The following is a 6,000-nucleotide window of genomic DNA, read 5'->3' as shown; positions in this document are numbered from 1 at the left end:
ATTTATCAGGAGTCCTGAAGCCATATGGACTCATTTACAAGTCTGGTACCTGTTAGACCAGGACACAAAGAAAAGACCACTGACTCCAATTAAAATCAAATTAAAACAAGCTTATTATTTCGACCCTCCGGGATGCCTCTCCCAACAAAAACCGAGGGAACAAGACAGCCCTGCAGCTTTCTTGCAGCCCAGCTTTATAGCCCAGAAAGTTACACAAAGGGGGGTTATAGATAACTAAACTCTGTCGAACATAACACAAAGGCTAGTTTATATTTTTGCTGGCCTGACATCAGAATTTATGGAGGTCATTAGTGTCTCAGAGAGGGTTGTTATCTGGTCAGGGAAAGCCAGGCATGGGTGAGTTCAAGGCACAGGCAGGCATTCCAAGCAAGTTCAGAATTTGCAGTAATTTATATAGTAAAGCCATAATTAGCTTTTTATGCCTTTGTGGTGAGATGGCTCCCAATTTTAAGGAGGGAATCAGACTGGGTTTATCAGTACCATTATGTTAAAATTTAACATGCCTACTAAGTGCTGAATAAATATTAGCCATTCTTTTTCTTTTTATATTATCAGACATACCTCAAGTGTGATCTTTCCTGACAAGTTATCTTTGACCTTCCATTATCTTCTCCTTACCTCTGTCTCTTGTTAAAGCTATACTAACATCACCTTAGAGGCTTGTAAAAATGTACTTATGTGGGTGCCATCACTGTGGAATCCAGCTATCCTCAAGGACACAGAAGTTATCTTTTCCCACCCTATATTCTGGACTCAGGACAGCTCAGGACAATAGATTCTTCAATAAATATCAGTTGAATAAATGATACACATATCCAGGGGATCAACAATAACAATGACTACAGCAATAGCAACACCAAGTAGATGACATAAAGCATATGTACCAGAGGAACTGAAGGAATGCTGAGGTATTATGGGAAACTTTCTTAGCAAGGGAGAGGCTTAAGTTGCTTTCAGAACAGAATAGTTGTTACAGAGTTTAAGAGAAAAAGAAGGTGTAAATTCTGGGTGCAGGTAATTGTTTAATCTTGAAAACTGGGGTGGTATGTTCAAAGGAGCAAGAATTGACATGGGTTGCTAGAACAGAGAGTTCTTTGCAAAACTATAATAACAAATCTAAGGTGTGGATTCACATACTGGAAATCCTGAGTATTGAGTTAAAAAGTTTGCAAACAGGGAAGCTTTGAAAGTTTTCCAGTTGGAAGTAGCATGTTGAAATTGTCTTTTTTAAAAAAGTAAATTGCATCTACTTCAGTAGCTTTCCATAAGAAGGCTGTCTTACATTCCAATAATTACAGGAATGTTCTGTAAAATAATGGCAGGGAGGTTATGATGGTGCTGGTATGTTATAAAAAATAAAGGTTCATTTCACTGATGGTAGTTGTTGCTATTGTTATTAATTATTATTATTTTCCAAATATTGAAGAATTATCAAGACAATATGGTCACTTATGGATTGTTTCGAAAGTGTGTGTTTGTTTAATATTGCTATTTATCACAGGTATTGTTGCTGCAAATATTTTTCTAATTTGCAAATACTCTTACTGCCAATGATTTCCTATACAACATTATAGTGAAGTAAGGCTCAGCAATTCAAGTACTGTTTGAGGTCCTAAATTTAGGTTGCTGCGAGTAGCAAACAGCAATGTCCATGATAAGCTGCACAATATGTGCCAGTCATTGTATGATGATTCACAGGAATTATCACATTTATTTATAAAAATCCCATTAAGTAGTTATTAATATATTTCTCCACTTAACATATGAAGGAAGGCACCAAATTCTTTTTTTTTTTTTGAACCCAAGGGTGCTTAACCACTAAGCAACATCTTTAGTTTTTTAGTCTTTTTCATTTTTTAAATTTTGAGACAGTGTCTTATTAAGTTGCATAGGGTTTTGCTAAATTACTAAGGCTAGCCTCAAATTTAAAATCTGTGCTCAGCTTCAGGTACTGAATTCTTGAGAGCTTTTCAACTCACCTGATTTCTAAGAGAATAATAAAAATGAATTTTTATTGCTTTAATTTGTATCATTTTTTTGTGAATTTGTGCATTGGTCTTTTCCCCCTAATAAATAACTTCTTAGAATACTTCTAGATTAAACATTTTAGGATTTTATGATTAATGAAGCAATTGCCCTTAGACCATTCTGGAGAGTGATTCTTGAGAATGACGGGTCATTGAATGACAAGTCAAAAAAGTATTTATAAAATTTAAGCTGTTTTATCTACAGATTAAAGCCAAAGAATCCAGACTTGGCTGCAAGCGTTTGTACTTGACTTTTTGATTAAGGGATATCCATGAGATTCCAGGAAGAAAGGCTGATGAGGAAGAAAAGTTTGCATCCGTTGTCCATGGAAGGAAGTGAGGCTGAAACCAGAAGGCAACACTCACTCCACAGTCCCATCACCTCAGACCAACACCCATGTCTTATGTCTAGTGTGAAATAGCGTAGGTAAAGGGGGAGACTTTTGCATAGACTGTGAACTACATGATTGAGAAGAGAAAGTACAGAAGTGTCTGTGAGAGATAATTCTCGATTGATTTCTCCTTTGATGATATTTAGAGACTCAGAGAAATTGCCTAAATTCCTTGCACCATAGGTTCTGTTCTTGCAAAAATTCCTCTAAAACTATGAATTATTATTAGCTTAGTTTAAAGTTACTATTATAATCATCCCTTAGGGTGAAATAAAGAAGTGATGATGCTTAGTTTTAAATCAATATATCTTACAGAATACATGGATTTTCATCTATAATTTACATAGGTAGAAGACTGCTAAATTATTAAGCTCTTTAGAAAACTGAATGACAACTTTACCATATACTTCATTGAGTTGAAAATCAGCTTAAAGTCATCAGAAGAGAATAGGAAACAGAACAGAGAATAGCAAAACATGTTTCCTTCTGAAAGGTTGGATGCCAGGATAATCTAGCTTGTTTTTTCCAAACATAGCAGATCAAAAAGACTCGAGAATCTGTTGGAAACAGATGTTCTTGGAAACAATGGCATCTGAAAGCTGATTTCCTTGAGGGAAGCAAAATGATGAAGGAATTAATTAGTTCAAAAATCATATTGGGAGAATTTAAAATGATACTATGTTACAAAAAACATTAAAAAACGCAAAGCAAAAAAATCTAATGAAGGATGTGCAAGTTCTCTATACCACAGTCACTCAAATTATGTTTCCAGGGCAGAGCCAGTCTATTGTTTGGTTTCTTGCAGTTAGGGATAAATACAGAAATAATATTTAGAAAATTCTATGCTGATTTGACATCTCTATAATGTTCAGTTCTATGATCAATGGATTTGATTCACTGAGACGTGGCACAGGCTATGACCTAATCGTACTTTGTAGTTGTTTCATTCAGTTTGGGATACTATAACACTGGGTAACCTAAGCAACTAACACTTCTCATAGCCTTGGAGGCTGGGAGGTCATGGCCTTGACCAGAACATAGCTGTCTGGTAAGGGTGCTCATCTGGGTTTGAAGACAGTCTTTTCTTTATGTTCTCATATGAAGGAAAGAGAAGGACCTTAGGTATACTCCTCTTTTATAAGAGGCATTAATCCCACTATTAGTGCTCCAATCTGCCGCAGTCTGGCTGGGCACAAAATCAGGAGCCACTCAAGCAGGAACAAACTATTTTCTGAAACTGCCGCCAATGCTCCATCCGCGCCCAGGAAGATTGCCGATCCACTCACTCAGTGTTCTCCCAGCGTCCTCCCAGAACCCCAGAGCAAGTTCCTCCCCTGGAATTCCCTCCTACTGCACTTCCCCAACCAATGGGAACTCTCCAGGAGTCCCTCAGCAGGCCGAGGTGAACAGCAGGAGTCCAAAATCCATATGAATGCAAATCTTAACATAATCATATCATCTCAATGGCTAGCTGGCGTCACCTTTCAACCAAAAATGCCATGCATCATATTACTTGGCTGTGGCTCTTAGCACCAATCTAACTTAATCAAGCCCTAATTGTCTCCCAAAGGGCCCAATTCTAAATACCATCACACTGAAGATTCGGTTATTGACATGGTTTTAAAGGACACAGACATTCAGTCCATACCAGTAGTCATGACTATATTGGCCTTCATTGAACTAGAAAATCAAACTTACTCTGAATTGAAGATATAAAGTCTAAAAAACTTTATTGAAACAAGTTAAGAAGATATGAATAAGAGCATAAACTATGTTCATGTATTAGAAGAGTCAATATTTTGAAGATGTCAATTCTTCCCCAAATTAATGTATATAGTCAATGCAACTCTAGATGAGATCTTGGTAGATTTTTTTTTTTTTTTATGAAAGCGGAGAGGGAGAAAAATTTGACAAGCTGCATCTTGAATTGATATGGACTAAAATTAACCAAGGCAATATAAAAGCAGAAAAAGAAAGCTTGAAGATTTTAACTACCAGTTACCAATACCTAGTATAAAGGTAAATAGATTAAAAAGTTGATATTAAGACAATGATAAATGATATAATAATGGAACAAAATCTGTCAAGAAATAGATTCCAGATATTATGGTTACCTAATTATAAAAAAGGTGATGATCCAGGACCCTGAAGAAGAGATCATCTTTTCCATAAGTATTGCTAGGCCCTTTGATTTCAAGGAAAAAAAAATAATTAGCTTGAGCCCTACTTCAAACCACACAGAAGAATCAATTCTAGGTTTGACTGCAGATCCAAATATGATCCAAATATAGATAAAATCAGGGGAATATATTTATAAACTTTTGAACAAAACATATCTCTTAAACAAGGTACAAGAAGTGTCAATAATAAAATAAAACTTTGATAAAGTTATCTATATTAAAATTAAGAGATTTTGTTCATAAGCCTGAGAGTAAAAAGGAAACTCCCCCAATGGAATAAAATATTTACAATACATATATTTAACAAAGGGCTCCTACTCATCAAATATACATATACATACACAAATATATATTTTCATGTATGTATATATGTATGTGTGTGTGTATATATATATATACACACACACACATTCTTCTAGGAACAAATAAGAAAATAATTGGCAATGCAATTAAAACTGGGCAAACATCTAAAATAGATAGTCCATGAAAGACACTATCCAAATGGTCAATAGATTAATGAAAAAGCATATAACTTCATGACTCAGCATTAAAATTCAAATTCATATTGAGATTAAAATCACACTGAGATACTACTCTATACCCAGCAGAAAGACTAAAATGAGAAAGTAGTAAAATCTCAAGTGTTGGCAACATTTGGAAAAACTGGAATGTTAATGCATTGCTAGTGGAAGTGTGAGGCTAGCAAAACTGGTTGTATCTATTAATGTTAAACATAAGCAACCTTCAAGAATAAGAAATTTGAGCATATTTTATTAAAAGACATCTACTAGAATGCTCATAGCCACATGGAATCCCAAACTGGAAACACACAATAGCTAGCAAGAGTAGCACAGAAAAACAAATGGTGGCACCTTAACACAGTGGAGTTTTATACAGCCACGACAATGGATAATCTACAATAACATCTAATAAATTCATCTAATGAAGCATTTCAAAAATATATTCTCAGACAAAATAATTCTGACATAAACCAGCACACATTTCAATTGAGCAAATCAGAGAGAGAGGGGGGTGGTGGAGATATTTCAGGTTACTCACTGCAGCTTAGAGGGAAAAGACTAGAGGCTAAGAAGTCAAGTCAGACTTTAGATCCTGAAGTTTCCTGAAATTGCACTCATGCTCTGAGTTCACGGAAAGTGTTATAAGGGTCATGCTCCCTTTAAAAAGGGAGGTATAAAATGATAGCTCCTTCAGTGTTCCAGCCAGATTTTCCATATAAACCTGGTATATCCACGCAGCGATACAGAAGAAAAGGCAGCGGGAAGCGACTGTCAAATATAAGGAACATAAAATGGTCCAGCAGTTCTAGAATTCCCAGCTTGAATCTCTTTCATCCAAGAAAATACACTGTGACTCAGG

This window comes from Urocitellus parryii, chromosome 12 (assembly GCF_045843805.1).
Source record: "Urocitellus parryii isolate mUroPar1 chromosome 12, mUroPar1.hap1, whole genome shotgun sequence".
Taxonomy (NCBI): Eukaryota; Metazoa; Chordata; class Mammalia; order Rodentia; family Sciuridae; genus Urocitellus; species Urocitellus parryii.
The sequence above is the reverse complement of the archived record's forward strand: the minus strand, read 5'-3'. Positions refer to the sequence as shown.